Source organism: Pleurodeles waltl, chromosome 5 (genome assembly GCF_031143425.1).
Source record: "Pleurodeles waltl isolate 20211129_DDA chromosome 5, aPleWal1.hap1.20221129, whole genome shotgun sequence".
Taxonomy (NCBI): domain Eukaryota; kingdom Metazoa; phylum Chordata; class Amphibia; order Caudata; family Salamandridae; genus Pleurodeles; species Pleurodeles waltl.
In genome coordinates this window covers 1,603,471,370-1,603,494,761 of record NC_090444.1, presented here as the reverse complement: position 1 = coordinate 1,603,494,761, position 23,392 = coordinate 1,603,471,370, and the positions used below count along the sequence as shown (strand labels likewise).

Here is a 23,392-nt window from a genome sequence, read left to right as displayed (position 1 = left end):
AACTCGCACTGCTCCTCAAAGGAGATAAGGGACCCCACACCGGGAGGGACCGGCAGGTGCAATCCGTCTCAATCCTTGTGACAAGGGGGCATCAGCCTTGCTCCGGACAAGCCAGAGGACGAAGGCCCATCCCCCAAGTCACTCAGAAAGAGATTCGATCACTTCAGGCTCCGGTCAAGCCAGAGGTCGCAGGCCCAGTCCCACAAGGGTCGGAAATCACCCTCACCTTTTTTTTAAGTTCAAACAAAAGTTTGAACTTAGCCAAAAGGCCGAGAAGCGATAACCCGAAGAGGGGCCAGAATTCTCACCTCACCGGCCGGTCTCCCTGGCTGACTCGGGCTGGCGCCGTCCTTTCCTTGGCCGTTCACGGGCCTTTCGCCTCTTTTCCCCATCTCTTGGCAAGAGCTCAGCCAGTGACAAAAGGAAAAAGAGGCCCTGGCGTCGGGGGCGGGGGTCTTCCGGCTCCCAGAATCCTCAGCAGTCGCCTCATTATGCGTCCATTAGCATACCCACGTTGCCCAGTTTCTAGTTTTTGCATGCCCCTCCCCTTCCTGTCCACTGCCTCCAGCCCCTTGGTCGGGAGGCCTGGCCACCCTGGACAGCACCCTGGCAGCAAGTGGCCGGCACCTCGCCCTCGCTTACCCAGGACTCTGTTGCCCTGTAGCTTAGGCCTATAGATAAGGCTCGGCCGTTCGTGGCCGTTCGGGGGCAGGCAAAGGAGGCAAAGGACTCTGCCTCTTCCTTCTACCCAGAGAAGGCATGGACAGTGTCCAGCTCTTCTGTTCTGCCACAGGCAGCTCCCCCCCCCGACTCTCTCTCTCTCTCTCTCTCTCTCTCTCTCTCTCTCTCTCTCCCTCTCTCCCTCTCTCCCTCTCTCCCCCTTCCTTCCTTCCTGTCTTACCAACGCGGTAGGGCTAAAACGAAATAAATAATTAAATAAATCAATCAATCAATCAATAAAACAAGACACGGCTGCCAAAAAGTGGCCAGGTTGGTTTTATTTACACCCAAAGACATTAGCGCCACTTTACAGAAAGCCAGTGAAACGCTCCTTTTGCATCTTTTTTTTCAACAGCATGTGTTTCCCCGGGTGGGGAGGTGCACCATTCCTGGAGGTACTGCAATACCAGGTTGATGCGTGGAGTGGACAGAGCAAGCTCCTATTCCATCTCCCTGTTCCAAAAATCAATTTAATATATGGTCCCCAGATAGAGGACGTATCAGATATTAAACTGATAAGAACAGATTTTTTTTTTTTTTTTTTTTTTTGTTTTGAAATCCTTTATTGAAGGTATTTGTCATAGAAAATACAACACAGTTTTTACAGAAAGGTTTCAAAAAAATGGTTAGGCATAGTTTACAAAACATGTTTAGAAACATATGCATGGTTCAAAAATTGTTCATATTGTAACAGTGAGAGAGAAAAAACCCCAGTCCCTTTATGGGTGGGGAAAAACTAAAACTTTATTTAAGGCCTATATATAAGGGCCAATCCATAGACACCTGGTGGCTTGGTGTTATTGTTGAAACTGCCACTCCCGGTTGGGAGGGTTTGAAAAACTAAAATTTTATTCATGGCCTATATAAGTGCCAATCCGTTTGACACCCGGTGGCAAGGTGGGGTGGGGGAATAGGAATCAGGTCACCCAGCCCTTCCAGTTTTTCACCTGCCAAAGATGGTTTGCCTTGTCCTGACCTTGTAAGGTGCGGTCAATGTACAAATAGGTAGTCACTTTGTCAAGGCAAAGGTTACGACAGTCTGAGAGGGTTAAATGTTTGTGCGCAAAAAGTAGCAGATTACGGGCTTCCCACAGCGTCTGTTTGCCGCAGTTCAGCAGTCTCCAGGCAACGATGCGCTGAGAGGGAGGAAGGCCCAAACCGTACAACAGAGTCGTAAAAGTGAGGGACGGAATGCCTGCTATGTGAGTCAAGAACGGTTGTAGTAAAGTCCAAAAATCCTTGGCGTATCTGCAGTTCCAAAAAAGATGAGCAATAGTTTCCTCGTGAAGACAAGTAGTCCGGGGGCAAACTGCAGAAGGAGCGAGGCCCCGCCTGTGCTGAAAAGTTTTCACCGGGAGACATCCGTGAACACTCATCCAAGCCAAGTCTTTCTGCACGTGTGTGAGGGAGGGATGACTCACAGAGGACCAGATTTCTGTAGTATGTGCTTCCGAAAAGGAAAGGACTGTTTCTGTCTGTTCTTTCTCAAAAAGATATTTGTTAAGAATTTTTGTATTCAAACTTGTGTCCAATGGTAAAACGGAAAAATCTAACTCCTTTAGAAATAAACGTAATTGTCGGAAATAGGGAGGGAGGACATAGGATAAGGGGGTGAGGTTCGTGGGGCGAAATAATTTAAAACGACGTAAAAGAACACCTGCGTAATATCGAGTAAAAAAACCAGCGGCATGCATTGGGGAACGAGATACACAGGATAAAACAGCACAAAGGAGTTTGGAATAAATGAAAAAATAGACATCGGGAAAAGTTTTACCACCATGGGACCAATGTTTACAAACTTTGATTCTTGAGAGTTTTTCCATACGGGAGCTCCACAGGTAAGAAAAAAACATTTTAACACATTTCTGCAAAGTGGCCCGGGAAGGGGGATAAATCAGAGCCAGGTACAGCATGATTGGCAATAATACTGTTTTGATGATTAATATCTTACCCTCCATCGTGAGTTTCCTGGTAGACCACATAGCAATTTTTTGTGACATTTTTTCGTAAACAGTCACCCAGTTTTTTGTTTCGTGACCGTTCCCTGCAAAGTATATTCCAAGAATTTTTGTAGGTTGACTGGTTACCGATACTGGCAGTTTTGCCATATGGTCCCATGGGCCCAATGTAAGGCACACACATTTGTCCAAATTCAGACCTAGTCCTGACAGTGGCTGAAAGGAAGAAACATGCTGGACAGCACTACGAACTGCCTTTGGGGTAGCACAGAAAACAGTAACATCATCCATGTAAGCCACTACTTTTGCCGGGATACCTGACCCTCCGGGGACAAATGTGCCTGTAAGGAGGGGTTCAGCACGGAGGTGACTTAAAAAAGGTTCCAATGCACTAATAAATAGGATTGGGGACAGGGGGCAGCCCTGCCGGACTCCCGCATGTATAAACAGTTCCGGGGTATGAACACCATTGATATTGATAACACTGTTAGCTTGGGCATATAAAGTAGAAACCATGTGTATAAAGGGGTCAGGAACTTTAAATTTACGTAATACCTTGAACATGTATTGATGGGAAACCCTATCGAAAGCTTTTTGGAAATCTAAACTTAAGACACCTAGGGGGATGTGACGTTCTTGGGTATAGTATATTACGTCCCGGAGGGTAGTGAGGCTATCCGTTATGTGACGTCCACGCAAGGCACAAGTTTGATCTGGGTGTATGCAGGTGCCCATCACGGAACTGAGTCGCCGGGCCAGAATTTTGGACACTAATTTATAATCAATGTTTAAGAGGGAGATGGGTCGCCAGTTTTGGAGAGAGGTTTCATCTCCTTTTTTATGTAGGAGTGTAATGACCCCTTTGGAGAAGTCAGAAGTTAAATCCCTATTTTGAAAGCTGGTGGTTATCATGGTCATAAAGTCTGTACAAATGAGATCCCAAAAAGTCCTATAAAATTCCCATGGAAGACCATCGAGGCCCGGACTGGAGCCCCGTTTAGCAGTGGTGATTGCACTAAGATATTCTTCCCCAGTGAAGGGGGCGGCAAGGTTGGACTGATGGGCATCTGAAAGTTCTGTAATGATGGTTTGGCAATATGTATCTAATTCCTGTGTGGTGGGTAGGGGGTTGTGTGGAGTGTATAATGTTTGATAAAATTGAAAGGCAATTTGTTTACAGTGTGTAAGACCATGGCAGGGGACACCATCAGAATTTTGGAGGACCGTAATAAGCTTATGACTTTGTTTTGCTTTTTGGAAAAAGAAAGAAGTACATTTTTCGTCCTCTTGATAATGTTGAACTCGGGACTGAAAAATGAGCGATTTACCTTTGCGGTGCAGCCAAAGTGTTTGGGCCGTTTTAACGTGTCGCACTTCCTCACTGACATCTTTCCCTGCGTCACTCAGCTGTTGTAGCACTAGAAGTCGTCGCTGAAGATGTTGGAACTGCGCCCAAACTTCTTTCCGAAGAAGAGCTGCCTGTGATTGGAAAAACATTTTAGTTTTGCATTTCACCCACCTCCACCATTGATAGTTGGATGAAAAGAGGGTTTTATTCTGTGCCCATTTGGCATAGCAGCGTCTATATTTTTGGCAAATCAAGGCGTTCTCCAGCAGTTGGCAATTGAGCTTCCAATAACCAGGACCTCTGATTGGGTGTGCAGGAAGTTCGAAGGTGACATGGAGGCAACGGTGATCAGAGAAAGCCACTGGGGTCAAGCAGCACTTGGTGGCAACTAAAGTTTTTGAGGCAAAAACAAAGTCTATGCGAGAACGTGCGTGACCGTGAACAGCTTCCCAGGTGAAGCAGGTGCCTGGAGAATAATGTTTAGCATAGGTATCATACAGGTCCACATCGTACAACAACGTCTTTAAAACTTTTGAGGTGACATCCAGTGAATAAGTATTTTGCTGACCCTGACGATCGCTGAGATGCATGATACAGTTAAAGTCACCAACCAATAGCAGCGGAATAGTACCTGTGAGAAACGGCTTGATCACATGGAATAAGTGTTCTCTCTCCACTTTCTGAGCTGGGGCGTAGATAGTACATACTCTCATGGAAACCCCATCCATTTGTAAAGAGAGAAGGAGTGCACGCCCAGGTGACAAAATCTTTTCCCCTGTTATCTGCCAATGTTTGTTTCGGAAAAGGAGTGCTATTCCGTCATTTTTGTTTGGTCCACCTGACCACACGGAAGGGCCCTCTGTCCAATGTTTGCTGTAGGGGGAGTAGTCAAGACAAGGGGGCATATGACACTCTTGTAAACAAATTAGGTCAGCAGGCAAAGTTTTACAATAGTCCATGATGGCAACCCTAGTCAATTTTGTGCTCATACCTCTGACGTTGCAGGAGGTGATGTTGAGGAGCATAAATATGTAATAAAAAAGGTCTGGCATATACTTTATTCAGGAGAAGAAAGATCATCTGCCTCTGTGCCGAAACGTTGGGCATCAGGAAGCAGTGAAGCTGGAAAAAGAGCTTCCAGGTCAGGAGTGGCTTCGAAGTCTGGCACTGGGCCAGTACGTACCTTGAGTTCCTGAGCCACATGATGGTGATCCTCCTCGGAGTCCGAGAGGTGTGTGAGCGGGGCGTAGCGGCTCCCACTCGAAGGGCGGTCGAGGGATGTCGTCCGCCTCTTAGCTCGAGTAGGTGCAGGAGTGTCTGTTACCTTGGTACTTTTGGTCTTACGTTTACTGGAAAAATACGTTGTCCAGCCACTGTGATCCATGTCCGGTGCTGCAGGAAGTTTCTGTAAAGATACTTGAGGGGAAGAGGAGGATGCAACAACATGTGCAGGTGGTGCTATGTGCGAGGTGGTAGCCCGTGGGTGTGATATTAGGTCCTCTAGTGGTGTTTCTGGAATACAATCTGGCACTGGGCTTTCATTCTGACTGACGGAGGGAATGACTGTGGTTGGAGGGGGAGGTGTGGGGTCAGTGGGATGGGGTTTGGCTCGTTTTTGTCTTTGTTCTAAGGCTCTGTTTTTTATTTTTTGGGCGTCTAATCTATCTAGTTCTTCCTGTACTATCTGTTGTGTGATTTCATGGGGGTCAATTGGCAAAGGGAAGTTTGGATGAACAGTAATATCATCAGGGACCTCTGTCTCTGGGTGGGTGGATAAAATGGGAAGATTGTCAATACATCCTAAGAGCTGTGAGTCAGGAATGTCGGGAATGGCGTTGGGGTCCGGGTGGGGAGCCTCCGGGTTATCAGTGGGTTTGGTAATGGGGAGCGCTGGGTTTGGGGGGGATGAAATGTCACGGGTGGAAGCAGCCTGCGCATAAGTGAATTTCCCTTTTGGACATTGTTTAAATAAGTGGTCGTCGCTCCCGCATAAATTACATTTTTTGGGGGCGGGGCAGAAAGGAGCAGTGTGATTGGAACTACCACAATTGCGGCAAACTGACCCTGAACACTGATCTTTAGTGTGACCGAACTGTTGGCACAGTCTACAAAATAAAGGTTGCCCTGAATACACCAAAAAACCTTTGTTTGTGCCCAATGTGAATGTTTGTGGGGGGTGTGCTAGCCCACGTACACCTTGCGAATCTTCCTTAAAAACCACAGAATATTTACGTTTCCCATTCCATATCCCGCACATATTTTTAATCTTTTGTCCACCCCGAATTTTGGAACAGTACCGGGAAAGGAACACTTCAATAAATCTGGGATCTGTATAGGGGTTGTACATGTGGACAACCAATACCACTTCTTTAGGGGCAAACAGTGGGAGGACAGTAAGCCCGGAAAACACAGAGGGGGGGATTCCAGTATTAGAAGTGTCTAGAACCTGTTGGCAAATAGAGGCACTAGAAAACGTGATATCATAGACACCCCTATTAGAAAAATCTTGAATACATTCTATAGCTGTATGGGAAACATCACAGGTAGTTTTCAACAAATCCTCAACAATAAAAAACAGATTCTTATCTTTACGGTGGTCACCGTTGACCTCAACCCTAATTGAGTTAGGTATATAATCGTAGTTACGAGTAGGACTCGTAGTGGGGAGAGCAGCCGTCATAGTGAAAGGTAAAGGGAAACAGGATGAGGGAGAAAGAAGAAAAAGGAGGTTTGGGGATTAAATATTTGGTATATAGGTCTAAAAAAAGGTGCTTCAGTCCGTTCAGTCAAAGGAGCTGAACTGCGCAAGTAAAAACCATGAAGAATGGCGTGGACAGCAGGAGGTCCTGTGCCAAGCGCCTTACCGGGAGATAAAACAAGGTCCTCTGGTAAATGGCGCGGCGCGGAAATTCCTTTTCAACGGGTCTGTTGAAGAATGATGGCGAAGAACTGCGTCCAGAGGCCGGTGTAGTGATCCTGATGACCAGGGAGAGATGGAGGGCCCCGTCCGGGGCCTCCTGTAGAGGCACCTCTGGATAGTCCTTTCTTGAAGCACTATCGTGTGTTTACTATAAAAATGAAATAATCAAATAATAACATGAATAAAATTAAAATGAAAAAAAATGGGGAACGTAAAATGCAAAAAGAGTGCCTAAGGAGTAATTGTCCTGAAAAGGACAGCTCCTAGCACTACTGTCAACTCCGGTAGGGCTAGCCCAGATGTTACACAAGCTTCCCCCCCAATCTCCTGAGGTCACTGCGCAAGAACAAACTCGCACTGCTCCTCAAAGGAGATAAGGGACCCCACACCGGGAGGGACCGGCAGGTGCAATCCGTCTCAATCCTTGTGACAAGGGGGCATCAGCCTTGCTCCGGACAAGCCAGAGGACGAAGGCCCATCCCCCAAGTCACTCAGAAAGAGATTCGATCACTTCAGAGGAGTTTTCGTCCCCTTTGCGTGACGCAGCCAGGCTCCGGTCAAGCCAGAGGTCGCAGGCCCAGTCCCACAAGGGTCGGAAATCACCCTCACCTTTTTTTTAAGTTCAAACAAAAGTTTGAACTTAGCCAAAAGGCCGAGAAGCGATAACCCGAAGAGGGGCCAGAATTCTCACCTCACCGGCCGGTCTCCCTGGCTGACTCGGGCTGGCGCCGTCCTTTCCTTGGCCGTTCACGGGCCTTTCGCCTCTTTTCCCCATCTCTTGGCAAGAGCTCAGCCAGTGACAAAAGGAAAAAGAGGCCCTGGCGTCGGGGGCGGGGGTCTTCCGGCTCCCAGAATCCTCAGCAGTCGCCTCATTATGCGTCCATTAGCATACCCACGTTGCCCAGTTTCTAGTTTTTGCATGCCCCTCCCCTTCCTGTCCACTGCCTCCAGCCCCTTGGTCGGGAGGCCTGGCCACCCTGGACAGCACCCTGGCAGCAAGTGGCCGGCACCTCGCCCTCGCTTACCCAGGACTCTGTTGCCCTGTAGCTTAGGCCTATAGATAAGGCTCGGCCGTTCGTGGCCGTTCGGGGGCAGGCAAAGAAGGCAAAGGACTCTGCCTCTTCCTTCTACCCAGAGAAGGCATGGACAGTGTCCAGCTCTTCTGTTCTGCCACAGGCAGCTCCCCCCCCCGACTCTCTCTCTCTCTCTCTCTCTCTCCCTCTCTCCCCCTTCCTTCCTTCCTGTCTTACCAACGCGGTAGGGCTAAAAACGAAATAAATAATTAAATAAATCAATCAATCAATCAATAAAACAAGACACGGCTGCCAAAAAGTGGCCAGGTTGGTTTTATTTACACCCAAAGACATTAGCGCCACTTTACAGAAAGCCAGTGAAACGCTCCTTTTGCATCTTTTTTTTCAACAGCATGTGTTTCCCCGGGTGGGGAGGTGCACCATTCCTGGAGGTACTGCAATACCAGGTTGATGCGTGGAGTGGACAGAGCAAGCTCCTATTCCATCTCCCTGTTCCAAAAATCAATTTAATATATGGTCCCCAGATAGAGGACGTATCAGATATTAAACTGATAAGAACAGATTTTTTTTTTTTTTTTTTTTTTTGTTTTGAAATCCTTTATTGAAGGTATTTGTCATAGAAAATACAACACAGTTTTTACAGAAAGGTTTCAAAAAAATGGTTAGGCATAGTTTACAAAACATGTTTAGAAACATATGCATGGTTCAAAAATTGTTCATATTGTAACAGTGAGAGAGAAAAAACCCCAGTCCCTTTATGGGTGGGGAAAAACTAAAACTTTATTTAAGGCCTATATATAAGGGCCAATCCATAGACACCTGGTGGCTTGGTGTTATTGTTGAAACTGCCACTCCCGGTTGGGAGGGTTTGAAAAACTAAAATTTTATTCATGGCCTATATAAGTGCCAATCCGTTTGACACCCGGTGGCAAGGTGGGGTGGGGGAATAGGAATCAGGTCACCCAGCCCTTCCAGTTTTTCACCTGCCAAAGATGGTTTGCCTTGTCCTGACCTTGTAAGGTGCGGTCAATGTACAAATAGGTAGTCACTTTGTCAAGGCAAAGGTTACGACAGTCTGAGAGGGTTAAATGTTTGTGCGCAAAAAGTAGCAGATTACGGGCTTCCCACAGCGTCTGTTTGCCGCAGTTCAGCAGTCTCCAGGCAACGATGCGCTGAGAGGGAGGAAGGCCCAAACCGTACAACAGAGTCGTAAAAGTGAGGGACGGAATGCCTGCTATGTGAGTCAAGAACGGTTGTAGTAAAGTCCAAAAATCCTTGGCGTATCTGCAGTTCCAAAAAAGATGAGCAATAGTTTCCTCGTGAAGACAAGTAGTCCGGGGGCAAACTGCAGAAGGAGCGAGGCCCCGCCTGTGCTGAAAAGTTTTCACCGGGAGACATCCGTGAACACTCATCCAAGCCAAGTCTTTCTGCACGTGTGTGAGGGAGGGATGACTCACAGAGGACCAGATTTCTGTAGTATGTGCTTCCGAAAAGGAAAGGACTGTTTCTGTCTGTTCTTTCTCAAAAAGATATTTGTTAAGAATTTTTGTATTCAAACTTGTGTCCAATGGTAAAACGGAAAAATCTAACTCCTTTAGAAATAAACGTAATTGTCGGAAATAGGGAGGGAGGACATAGGATAAGGGGGTGAGGTTCGTGGGGCGAAATAATTTAAAACGACGTAAAAGAACACCTGCGTAATATCGAGTAAAAAAACCAGCGGCATGCATTGGGGAACGAGATACACAGGATAAAACAGCACAAAGGAGTTTGGAATAAATGAAAAAATAGACATCGGGAAAAGTTTTACCACCATGGGACCAATGTTTACAAACTTTGATTCTTGAGAGTTTTTCCATACGGGAGCTCCACAGGTAAGAAAAAAACATTTTAACACATTTCTGCAAAGTGGCCCGGGAAGGGGGATAAATCAGAGCCAGGTACAGCATGATTGGCAATAATACTGTTTTGATGATTAATATCTTACCCTCCATCGTGAGTTTCCTGGTAGACCACATAGCAATTTTTTGTGACATTTTTTCGTAAACAGTCACCCAGTTTTTTGTTTCGTGACCGTTCCCTGCAAAGTATATTCCAAGAATTTTTGTAGGTTGACTGGTTACCGATACTGGCAGTTTTGCCATATGGTCCCATGGGCCCAATGTAAGGCACACACATTTGTCCAAATTCAGACCTAGTCCTGACAGTGGCTGAAAGGAAGAAACATGCTGGACAGCACTACGAACTGCCTTTGGGGTAGCACAGAAAACAGTAACATCATCCATGTAAGCCACTACTTTTGCCGGGATACCTGACCCTCCGGGGACAAATGTGCCTGTAAGGAGGGGTTCAGCACGGAGGTGACTTAAAAAAGGTTCCAATGCACTAATAAATAGGATTGGGGACAGGGGGCAGCCCTGCCGGACTCCCGCATGTATAAACAGTTCCGGGGTATGAACACCATTGATATTGATAACACTGTTAGCTTGGGCATATAAAGTAGAAACCATGTGTATAAAGGGGTCAGGAACTTTAAATTTACGTAATACCTTGAACATGTATTGATGGGAAACCCTATCGAAAGCTTTTTGGAAATCTAAACTTAAGACACCTAGGGGGATGTGACGTTCTTGGGTATAGTATATTACGTCCCGGAGGGTAGTGAGGCTATCCGTTATGTGACGTCCACGCAAGGCACAAGTTTGATCTGGGTGTATGCAGGTGCCCATCACGGAACTGAGTCGCCGGGCCAGAATTTTGGACACTAATTTATAATCAATGTTTAAGAGGGAGATGGGTCGCCAGTTTTGGAGAGAGGTTTCATCTCCTTTTTTATGTAGGAGTGTAATGACCCCTTTGGAGAAGTCAGAAGTTAAATCCCTATTTTGAAAGCTGGTGGTTATCATGGTCATAAAGTCTGTACAAATGAGATCCCAAAAAGTCCTATAAAATTCCCATGGAAGACCATCGAGGCCCGGACTGGAGCCCCGTTTAGCAGTGGTGATTGCACTAAGATATTCTTCCCCAGTGAAGGGGGCGGCAAGGTTGGACTGATGGGCATCTGAAAGTTCTGTAATGATGGTTTGGCAATATGTATCTAATTCCTGTGTGGTGGGTAGGGGGTTGTGTGGAGTGTATAATGTTTGATAAAATTGAAAGGCAATTTGTTTACAGTGTGTAAGACCATGGCAGGGGACACCATCAGAATTTTGGAGGACCGTAATAAGCTTATGACTTTGTTTTGCTTTTTGGAAAAAGAAAGAAGTACATTTTTCGTCCTCTTGATAATGTTGAACTCGGGACTGAAAAATGAGCGATTTACCTTTGCGGTGCAGCCAAAGTGTTTGGGCCGTTTTAACGTGTCGCACTTCCTCACTGACATCTTTCCCTGCGTCACTCAGCTGTTGTAGCACTAGAAGTCGTCGCTGAAGATGTTGGAACTGCGCCCAAACTTCTTTCCGAAGAAGAGCTGCCTGTGATTGGAAAAACATTTTAGTTTTGCATTTCACCCACCTCCACCATTGATAGTTGGATGAAAAGAGGGTTTTATTCTGTGCCCATTTGGCATAGCAGCGTCTATATTTTTGGCAAATCAAGGCGTTCTCCAGCAGTTGGCAATTGAGCTTCCAATAACCAGGACCTCTGATTGGGTGTGCAGGAAGTTCGAAGGTGACATGGAGGCAACGGTGATCAGAGAAAGCCACTGGGGTCAAGCAGCACTTGGTGGCAACTAAAGTTTTTGAGGCAAAAACAAAGTCTATGCGAGAACGTGCGTGACCGTGAACAGCTTCCCAGGTGAAGCAGGTGCCTGGAGAATAATGTTTAGCATAGGTATCATACAGGTCCACATCGTACAACAACGTCTTTAAAACTTTTGAGGTGACATCCAGTGAATAAGTATTTTGCTGACCCTGACGATCGCTGAGATGCATGATACAGTTAAAGTCACCAACCAATAGCAGCGGAATAGTACCTGTGAGAAACGGCTTGATCACATGGAATAAGTGTTCTCTCTCCACTTTCTGAGCTGGGGCGTAGATAGTACATACTCTCATGGAAACCCCATCCATTTGTAAAGAGAGAAGGAGTGCACGCCCAGGTGACAAAATCTTTTCCCCTGTTATCTGCCAATGTTTGTTTCGGAAAAGGAGTGCTATTCCGTCATTTTTGTTTGGTCCACCTGACCACACGGAAGGGCCCTCTGTCCAATGTTTGCTGTAGGGGGAGTAGTCAAGACAAGGGGGCATATGACACTCTTGTAAACAAATTAGGTCAGCAGGCAAAGTTTTACAATAGTCCATGATGGCAACCCTAGTCAATTTTGTGCTCATACCTCTGACGTTGCAGGAGGTGATGTTGAGGAGCATAAATATGTAATAAAAAAGGTCTGGCATATACTTTATTCAGGAGAAGAAAGATCATCTGCCTCTGTGCCGAAACGTTGGGCATCAGGAAGCAGTGAAGCTGGAAAAAGAGCTTCCAGGTCAGGAGTGGCTTCGAAGTCTGGCACTGGGCCAGTACGTACCTTGAGTTCCTGAGCCACATGATGGTGATCCTCCTCGGAGTCCGAGAGGTGTGTGAGCGGGGCGTAGCGGCTCCCACTCGAAGGGCGGTCGAGGGATGTCGTCCGCCTCTTAGCTCGAGTAGGTGCAGGAGTGTCTGTTACCTTGGTACTTTTGGTCTTACGTTTACTGGAAAAATACGTTGTCCAGCCACTGTGATCCATGTCCGGTGCTGCAGGAAGTTTCTGTAAAGATACTTGAGGGGAAGAGGAGGATGCAACAACATGTGCAGGTGGTGCTATGTGCGAGGTGGTAGCCCGTGGGTGTGATATTAGGTCCTCTAGTGGTGTTTCTGGAATACAATCTGGCACTGGGCTTTCATTCTGACTGACGGAGGGAATGACTGTGGTTGGAGGGGGAGGTGTGGGGTCAGTGGGATGGGGTTTGGCTCGTTTTTGTCTTTGTTCTAAGGCTCTGTTTTTTATTTTTTGGGCGTCTAATCTATCTAGTTCTTCCTGTACTATCTGTTGTGTGATTTCATGGGGGTCAATTGGCAAAGGGAAGTTTGGATGAACAGTAATATCATCAGGGACCTCTGTCTCTGGGTGGGTGGATAAAATGGGAAGATTGTCAATACATCCTAAGAGCTGTGAGTCAGGAATGTCGGGAATGGCGTTGGGGTCCGGGTGGGGAGCCTCCGGGTTATCAGTGGGTTTGGTAATGGGGAGCGCTGGGTTTGGGGGGGATGAAATGTCACGGGTGGAAGCAGCCTGCGCATAAGTGAATTTCCCTTTTGGACATTGTTTAAATAAGTGGTCGTCGCTCCCGCATAAATTACATTTTTTGGGGGCGGGGCAGAAAGGAGCAGTGTGATTGGAACTACCACAATTGCGGCAAACTGACCCTGAACACTGATCTTTAGTGTGACCGAACTGTTGGCACAGTCTACAAAATAAAGGTTGCCCTGAATACACCAAAAAACCTTTGTTTGTGCCCAATGTGAATGTTTGTGGGGGGTGTGCTAGCCCACGTACACCTTGCGAATCTTCCTTAAAAACCACAGAATATTTACGTTTCCCATTCCATATCCCGCACATATTTTTAATCTTTTGTCCACCCCGAATTTTGGAACAGTACCGGGAAAGGAACACTTCAATAAATCTGGGATCTGTATAGGGGTTGTACATGTGGACAACCAATACCACTTCTTTAGGGGCAAACAGTGGGAGGACAGTAAGCCCGGAAAACACAGAGGGGGGGATTCCAGTATTAGAAGTGTCTAGAACCTGTTGGCAAATAGAGGCACTAGAAAACGTGATATCATAGACACCCCTATTAGAAAAATCTTGAATACATTCTATAGCTGTATGGGAAACATCACAGGTAGTTTTCAACAAATCCTCAACAATAAAAAACAGATTCTTATCTTTACGGTGGTCACCGTTGACCTCAACCCTAATTGAGTTAGGTATATAATCGTAGTTACGAGTAGGACTCGTAGTGGGGAGAGCAGCCGTCATAGTGAAAGGTAAAGGGAAACAGGATGAGGGAGAAAGAAGAAAAAGGAGGTTTGGGGATTAAATATTTGGTATATAGGTCTAAAAAAAGGTGCTTCAGTCCGTTCAGTCAAAGGAGCTGAACTGCGCAAGTAAAAACCATGAAGAATGGCGTGGACAGCAGGAGGTCCTGTGCCAAGCGCCTTACCGGGAGATAAAACAAGGTCCTCTGGTAAATGGCGCGGCGCGGAAATTCCTTTTCAACGGGTCTGTTGAAGAATGACGGCGAAGAACTGCGTCCAGAGGCCGGTGTAGTGATCCTGATGACCAGGGAGAGATGGAGGGCCCCGTCCGGGGCCTCCTGTAGAGGCACCTCTGGATAGTGTGTTTACTATAAAAATGAAATAATCAAATAATAACATGAATAAAATTAAAATGAAAAAAAATGGGGAACGTAAAATGCAAAAAGAGTGCCTAAGGAGTAATTGTCCTGAAAAGGACAGCTCCTAGCACTACTGTCAACTCCGGTAGGGCTAGCCCAGATGTTACACAAGCTTCCCCCCCAATCTCCTGAGGTCACTGCGCAAGAACAAACTCGCACTGCTCCTCAAAGGAGATAAGGGACCCCACACCGGGAGGGACCGGCAGGTGCAATCCGTCTCAATCCTTGTGACAAGGGGGCATCAGCCTTGCTCCGGACAAGCCAGAGGACGAAGGCCCATCCCCCAAGTCACTCAGAAAGAGATTCGATCACTTCAGGCTCCGGTCAAGCCAGAGGTCGCAGGCCCAGTCCCACAAGGGTCGGAAATCACCCTCACCTTTTTTTTAAGTTCAAACAAAAGTTTGAACTTAGCCAAAAGGCCGAGAAGCGATAACCCGAAGAGGGGCCAGAATTCTCACCTCACCGGCCGGTCTCCCTGGCTGACTCGGGCTGGCGCCGTCCTTTCCTTGGCCGTTCACGGGCCTTTCGCCTCTTTTCCCCATCTCTTGGCAAGAGCTCAGCCAGTGACAAAAGGAAAAAGAGGCCCTGGCGTCGGGGGCGGGGGTCTTCCGGCTCCCAGAATCCTCAGCAGTCGCCTCATTATGCGTCCATTAGCATACCCACGTTGCCCAGTTTCTAGTTTTTGCATGCCCCTCCCCTTCCTGTCCACTGCCTCCAGCCCCTTGGTCGGGAGGCCTGGCCACCCTGGACAGCACCCTGGCAGCAAGTGGCCGGCACCTCGCCCTCGCTTACCCAGGACTCTGTTGCCCTGTAGCTTAGGCCTATAGATAAGGCTCGGCCGTTCGTGGCCGTTCGGGGGCAGGCAAAGAAGGCAAAGGACTCTGCCTCTTCCTTCTACCCAGAGAAGGCATGGACAGTGTCCAGCTCTTCTGTTCTGCCACAGGCAGCTCCCCCCCCCGACTCTCTCTCTCTCTCTCTCTCTCTCTCTCTCTCTCCCTCTCTCCCTCTCTCCCCCTTCCTTCCTTCCTGTCTTACCAACGCGGTAGGGCTAAAACGAAATAAATAATTAAATCAATCAATCAATCAATCAATAAAACAAGACACGGCTGCCAAAAAGTGGCCAGGTTGGTTTTATTTACACCCAAAGACATTAGCGCCACTTTACAGAAAGCCAGTGAAACGCTCCTTTTGCATCTTTTTTTTCAACAGCATGTGTTTCCCCGGGTGGGGAGGTGCACCATTCCTGGAGGTACTGCAATACCAGGTTGATGCGTGGAGTGGACAGAGCAAGCTCCTATTCCATCTCCCTGTTCCAAAAATCAATTTAATATATGGTCCCCAGATAGAGGACGTATCAGATATTAAACTGCTAAGAACAGATTTTTTTTTTTTTTTTTTTTTTTGTTTTGAAATCCTTTATTGAAGGTATTTGTCATAGAAAATACAACACAGTTTTTACAGAAAGGTTTCAAAAAAATGGTTAGGCATAGTTTACAAAACATGTTTAGAAACATATGCATGGTTCAAAAATTGTTCATATTGTAACAGTGAGAGAGAAAAAACCCCAGTCCCTTTATGGGTGGGGAAAAACTAAAACTTTATTTAAGGCCTATATATAAGGGCCAATCCATAGACACCTGGTGGCTTGGTGTTATTGTTGAAACTGCCACTCCCGGTTGGGAGGGTTTGAAAAACTAAAATTTTATTCATGGCCTATATAAGTGCCAATCCGTTTGACACCCGGTGGCAAGGTGGGGTGGGGGAATAGGAATCAGGTCACCCAGCCCTTCCAGTTTTTCACCTGCCAAAGATGGTTTGCCTTGTCCTGACCTTGTAAGGTGCGGTCAATGTACAAATAGGTAGTCACTTTGTCAAGGCAAAGGTTACGACAGTCTGAGAGGGTTAAATGTTTGTGCGCAAAAAGTAGCAGATTACGGGCTTCCCACAGCGTCTGTTTGCCGCAGTTCAGCAGTCTCCAGGCAACGATGCGCTGAGAGGGAGGAAGGCCCAAACCGTACAACAGAGTCGTAAAAGTGAGGGACGGAATGCCTGCTATGTGAGTCAAGAACGGTTGTAGTAAAGTCCAAAAATCCTTGGCGTATCTGCAGTTCCAAAAAAGATGAGCAATAGTTTCCTCGTGAAGACAAGTAGTCCGGGGGCAAACTGCAGAAGGAGCGAGGCCCCGCCTGTGCTGAAAAGTTTTCACCGGGAGACATCCGTGAACACTCATCCAAGCCAAGTCTTTCTGCACGTGTGTGAGGGAGGGATGACTCACAGAGGACCAGATTTCTGTAGTATGTGCTTCCGAAAAGGAAAGGACTGTTTCTGTCTGTTCTTTCTCAAAAAGATATTTGTTAAGAATTTTTGTATTCAAACTTGTGTCCAATGGTAAAACGGAAAAATCTAACTCCTTTAGAAATAAACGTAATTGTCGGAAATAGGGAGGGAGGACATAGGATAAGGGGGTGAGGTTCGTGGGGCGAAATAATTTAAAACGACGTAAAAGAACACCTGCGTAATATCGAGTAAAAAAACCAGCGGCATGCATTGGGGAACGAGATACACAGGATAAAACAGCACAAAGGAGTTTGGAATAAATGAAAAAATAGACATCGGGAAAAGTTTTACCACCATGGGACCAATGTTTACAAACTTTGATTCTTGAGAGTTTTTCCATACGGGAGCTCCACAGGTAAGAAAAAAACATTTTAACACATTTCTGCAAAGTGGCCCGGGAAGGGGGATAAATCAGAGCCAGGTACAGCATGATTGGCAATAATACTGTTTTGATGATTAATATCTTACCCTCCATCGTGAGTTTCCTGGTAGACCACATAGCAATTTTTTGTGACATTTTTTCGTAAACAGTCACCCAGTTTTTTGTTTCGTGACCGTTCCCTGCAAAGTATATTCCAAGAATTTTTGTAGGTTGACTGGTTACCGATACTGGCAGTTTTGCCATATGGTCCCATGGGCCCAATGTAAGGCACACACATTTGTCCAAATTCAGACCTAGTCCTGACAGTGGCTGAAAGGAAGAAACATGCTGGACAGCACTACGAACTGCCTTTGGGGTAGCACAGAAAACAGTAACATCATCCATGTAAGCCACTACTTTTGCCGGGATACCTGACCCTCCGGGGACAAATGTGCCTGTAAGGAGGGGTTCAGCACGGAGGTGACTTAAAAAAGGTTCCAATGCACTAATAAATAGGATTGGGGACAGGGGGCAGCCCTGCCGGACTCCCGCATGTATAAACAGTTCCGGGGTATGAACACCATTGATATTGATAACACTGTTAGCTTGGGCATATAAAGTAGAAACCATGTGTATAAAGGGGTCAGGAACTTTAAATTTACGTAATACCTTGAACATGTATTGATGGGAAACCCTATCGAAAGCTTTTTGGAAATCTAAACTTAAGACACCTAGGGGGATGTGACGTTCTTGGGTATAGTATATTACGTCCCGGAGGGTAGTGAGGCTATCCGTTATGTGACGTCCACGCAAGGCACAAGTTTGATCTGGGTGTATGCAGGTGCCCATCACGGAACTGAGTCGCCGGGCCAGAATTTTGGACACTAATTTATAATCAATGTTTAAGAGGGAGATGGGTCGCCAGTTTTGGAGAGAGGTTTCATCTCCTTTTTTATGTAGGAGTGTAATGACCCCTTTGGAGAAGTCAGAAGTTAAATCCCTATTTTGAAAGCTGGTGGTTATCATGGTCATAAAGTCTGTACAAATGAGATCCCAAAAAGTCCTATAAAATTCCCATGGAAGACCATCGAGGCCCGGACTGGAGCCCCGTTTAGCAGTGGTGATTGCACTAAGATATTCTTCCCCAGTGAAGGGGGCGGCAAGGTTGGACTGATGGGCATCTGAAAGTTCTGTAATGATGGTTTGGCAATATGTATCTAATTCCTGTGTGGTGGGTAGGGGGTTGTGTGGAGTGTATAATGTTTGATAAAATTGAAAGGCAATTTGTTTACAGTGTGTAAGACCATGGCAGGGGACACCATCAGAATTTTGGAGGACCGTAATAAGCTTATGACTTTGTTTTGCTTTTTGGAAAAAGAAAGAAGTACATTTTTCGTCCTCTTGATAATGTTGAACTCGGGACTGAAAAATGAGCGATTTACCTTTGCGGTGCAGCCAAAGTGTTTGGGCCGTTTTAACGTGTCGCACTTCCTCACTGACATCTTTCCCTGCGTCACTCAGCTGTTGTAGCACTAGAAGTCGTCGCTGAAGATGTTGGAACTGCGCCCAAACTTCTTTCCGAAGAAGAGCTGCCTGTGATTGGAAAAACATTTTAGTTTTGCATTTCACCCACCTCCACCATTGATAGTTGGATGAAAAGAGGGTTTTATTCTGTGCCCATTTGGCATAGCAGCGTCTATATTTTTGGCAAATCAAGGCGTTCTCCAGCAGTTGGCAATTGAGCTTCCAATAACCAGGACCTCTGATTGGGTGTGCAGGAAGTTCGAAGGTGACATGGAGGCAACGGTGATCAGAGAAAGCCACTGGGGTCAAGCAGCACTTGGTGGCAACTAAAGTTTTTGAGGCAAAAACAAAGTCTATGCGAGAACGTGCGTGACCGTGAACAGCTTCCCAGGTGAAGCAGGTGCCTGGAGAATAATGTTTAGCATAGGTATCATACAGGTCCACATCGTACAACAACGTCTTTAAAACTTTTGAGGTGACATCCAGTGAATAAGTATTTTGCTGACCCTGACGATCGCTGAGATGCATGATACAGTTAAAGTCACCAACCAATAGCAGCGGAATAGTACCTGTGAGAAACGGCTTGATCACATGGAATAAGTGTTCTCTCTCCACTTTCTGAGCTGGGGCGTAGATAGTACATACTCTCATGGAAACCCCATCCATTTGTAAAGAGAGAAGGAGTGCACGCCCAGGTGACAAAATCTTTTCCCCTGTTATCTGCCAATGTTTGTTTCGGAAAAGGAGTGCTATTCCGTCATTTTTGTTTGGTCCACCTGACCACACGGAAGGGCCCTCTGTCCAATGTTTGCTGTAGGGGGAGTAGTCAAGACAAGGGGGCATATGACACTCTTGTAAACAAATTAGGTCAGCAGGCAAAGTTTTACAATAGTCCATGATGGCAACCCTAGTCAATTTTGTGCTCATACCTCTGACGTTGCAGGAGGTGATGTTGAGGAGCATAAATATGTAATAAAAAAGGTCTGGCATATACTTTATTCAGGAGAAGAAAGATCATCTGCCTCTGTGCCGAAACGTTGGGCATCAGGAAGCAGTGAAGCTGGAAAAAGAGCTTCCAGGTCAGGAGTGGCTTCGAAGTCTGGCACTGGGCCAGTACGTACCTTGAGTTCCTGAGCCACATGATGGTGATCCTCCTCGGAGTCCGAGAGGTGTGTGAGCGGGGCGTAGCGGCTCCCACTCGAAGGGCGGTCGAGGGATGTCGTCCGCCTCTTAGCTCGAGTAGGTGCAGGAGTGTCTGTTACCTTGGTACTTTTGGTCTTACGTTTACTGGAAAAATACGTTGTCCAGCCACTGTGATCCATGTCCGGTGCTGCAGGAAGTTTCTGTAAAGATACTTGAGGGGAAGAGGAGGATGCAACAACATGTGCAGGTGGTGCTATGTGCGAGGTGGTAGCCCGTGGGTGTGATATTAGGTCCTCTAGTGGTGTTTCTGGAATACAATCTGGCACTGGGCTTTCATTCTGACTGACGGAGGGAATGACTGTGGTTGGAGGGGGAGGTGTGGGGTCAGTGGGATGGGGTTTGGCTCGTTTTTGTCTTTGTTCTAAGGCTCTGTTTTTTATTTTTTGGGCGTCTAATCTATCTAGTTCTTCCTGTACTATCTGTTGTGTGATTTCATGGGGGTCAATTGGCAAAGGGAAGTTTGGATGAACAGTAATATCATCAGGGACCTCTGTCTCTGGGTGGGTGGATAAAATGGGAAGATTGTCAATACATCCTAAGAGCTGTGAGTCAGGAATGTCGGGAATGGCGTTGGGGTCCGGGTGGGGAGCCTCCGGGTTATCAGTGGGTTTGGTAATGGGGAGCGCTGGGTTTGGGGGGGATGAAATGTCACGGGTGGAAGCAGCCTGCGCATAAGTGAATTTCCCTTTTGGACATTGTTTAAATAAGTGGTCGTCGCTCCCGCATAAATTACATTTTTTGGGGGCGGGGCAGAAAGGAGCAGTGTGATTGGAACTACCACAATTGCGGCAAACTGACCCTGAACACTGATCTTTAGTGTGACCGAACTGTTGGCACAGTCTACAAAATAAAGGTTGCCCTGAATACACCAAAAAACCTTTGTTTGTGCCCAATGTGAATGTTTGTGGGGGGTGTGCTAGCCCACGTACACCTTGCGAATCTTCCTTAAAAACCACAGAATATTTACGTTTCCCATTCCATATCCCGCACATATTTTTAATCTTTTGTCCACCCCGAATTTTGGAACAGTACCGGGAAAGGAACACTTCAATAAATCTGGGATCTGTATAGGGGTTGTACATGTGGACAACCAATACCACTTCTTTAGGGGCAAACAGTGGGAGGACAGTAAGCCCGGAAAACACAGAGGGGGGGATTCCAGTATTAGAAGTGTCTAGAACCTGTTGGCAAATAGAGGCACTAGAAAACGTGATATCATAGACACCCCTATTAGAAAAATCTTGAATACATTCTATAGCTGTATGGGAAACATCACAGGTAGTTTTCAACAAATCCTCAACAATAAAAAACAGATTCTTATCTTTACGGTGGTCACCGTTGACCTCAACCCTAATTGAGTTAGGTATATAATCGTAGTTACGAGTAGGACTCGTAGTGGGGAGAGCAGCCGTCATAGTGAAAGGTAAAGGGAAACAGGATGAGGGAGAAAGAAGAAAAAGGAGGTTTGGGGATTAAATATTTGGTATATAGGTCTAAAAAAAGGTGCTTCAGTCCGTTCAGTCAAAGGAGCTGAACTGCGCAAGTAAAAACCATGAAGAATGGCGTGGACAGCAGGAGGTCCTGTGCCAAGCGCCTTACCGGGAGATAAAACAAGGTCCTCTGGTAAATGGCGCGGCGCGGAAATTCCTTTTCAACGGGTCTGTTGAAGAATGATGGCGAAGAACTGCGTCCAGAGGCCGGTGTAGTGATCCTGATGACCAGGGAGAGATGGAGGGCCCCGTCCGGGGCCTCCTGTAGAGGCACCTCTGGATAGTCCTTTCTTGAAGCACTATCGTGTGTTTACTATAAAAATGAAATAATCAAATAATAACATGAATAAAATTAAAATGAAAAAAAATGGGGAACGTAAAATGCAAAAAGAGTGCCTAAGGAGTAATTGTCCTGAAAAGGACAGCTCCTAGCACTACTGTCAACTCCGGTAGGGCTAGCCCAGATGTTACACAAGCTTCCCCCCCAATCTCCTGAGGTCACTGCGCAAGAACAAACTCGCACTGCTCCTCAAAGGAGATAAGGGACCCCACACCGGGAGGGACCGGCAGGTGCAATCCGTCTCAATCCTTGTGACAAGGGGGCATCAGCCTTGCTCCGGACAAGCCAGAGGACGAAGGCCCATCCCCCAAGTCACTCAGAAAGAGATTCGATCACTTCAGAGGAGTTTTCGTCCCCTTTGCGTCCCCTTTGCGTGACGCAGCCAGGCTCCGGTCAAGCCAGAGGTCGCAGGCCCAGTCCCACAAGGGTCGGAAATCACCCTCACCTTTTTTTTAAGTTCAAACAAAAGTTTGAACTTAGCCAAAAGGCCGAGAAGCGATAACCCGAAGAGGGGCCAGAATTCTCACCTCACCGGCCGGTCTCCCTGGCTGACTCGGGCTGGCGCCGTCCTTTCCTTGGCCGTTCACGGGCCTTTCGCCTCTTTTCCCCATCTCTTGGCAAGAGCTCAGCCAGTGACAAAAGGAAAAAGAGGCCCTGGCGTCGGGGGCGGGGGTCTTCCGGCTCCCAGAATCCTCAGCAGTCGCCTCATTATGCGTCCATTAGCATACCCACGTTGCCCAGTTTCTAGTTTTTGCATGCCCCTCCCCTTCCTGTCCACTGCCTCCAGCCCCTTGGTCGGGAGGCCTGGCCACCCTGGACAGCACCCTGGCAGCAAGTGGCCGGCACCTCGCCCTCGCTTACCCAGGACTCTGTTGCCCTGTAGCTTAGGCCTATAGATAAGGCTCGGCCGTTCGTGGCCGTTCGGGGGCAGGCAAAGAAGGCAAAGGACTCTGCCTCTTCCTTCTACCCAGAGAAGGCATGGACAGTGTCCAGCTCTTCTGTTCTGCCACAGGCAGCTCCCCCCCCCGACTCTCTCTCTCTCTCTCTCTCTCTCTCTCTCCCTCTCTCCCCCTTCCTTCCTTCCTGTCTTACCAACGCGGTAGGGCTAAAACGAAATAAATAATTAAATAAATCAATCAATCAATCAATAAAACAAGACACGGCTGCCAAAAAGTGGCCAGGTTGGTTTTATTTACACCCAAAGACATTAGCGCCACTTTACAGAAAGCCAGTGAAACGCTCCTTTTGCATCTTTTTTTTCAACAGCATGTGTTTCCCCGGGTGGGGAGGTGCACCATTCCTGGAGGTACTGCAATACCAGGTTGATGCGTGGAGTGGACAGAGCAAGCTCCTATTCCATCTCCCTGTTCCAAAAATCAATTTAATATATGGTCCCCAGATAGAGGACGTATCAGATATTAAACTGATAAGAACAGATTTTTTTTTTTTTTTTTTTTTTTGTTTTGAAATCCTTTATTGAAGGTATTTGTCATAGAAAATACAACACAGTTTTTACAGAAAGGTTTCAAAAAAATGGTTAGGCATAGTTTACAAAACATGTTTAGAAACATATGCATGGTTCAAAAATTGTTCATATTGTAACAGTGAGAGAGAAAAAACCCCAGTCCCTTTATGGGTGGGGAAAAACTAAAACTTTATTTAAGGCCTATATATAAGGGCCAATCCATAGACACCTGGTGGCTTGGTGTTATTGTTG

The 23,392-nt window shown here is 46.7% G+C and overlaps 4 pseudogenes; all 4 read right to left on the bottom strand.

The window, feature by feature from the left end:
• Positions 1–1,093: 1,093 nt before the first annotated feature.
• Positions 1,094–1,295, bottom strand: LOC138297586 (U2 spliceosomal RNA; annotated as a pseudogene).
• A 7,094-nt stretch (positions 1,296–8,389) lies between these two features.
• Positions 8,390–8,591, bottom strand: LOC138297585 (U2 spliceosomal RNA; annotated as a pseudogene).
• A 7,056-nt stretch (positions 8,592–15,647) lies between these two features.
• Positions 15,648–15,849, bottom strand: LOC138297605 (U2 spliceosomal RNA; annotated as a pseudogene).
• Positions 15,850–22,959: 7,110 nt separating this feature from the next.
• LOC138297583 (U2 spliceosomal RNA) lies at positions 22,960–23,161 on the bottom strand (annotated as a pseudogene).
• Between the last annotated feature and the right edge of the window lie 231 nt (positions 23,162–23,392).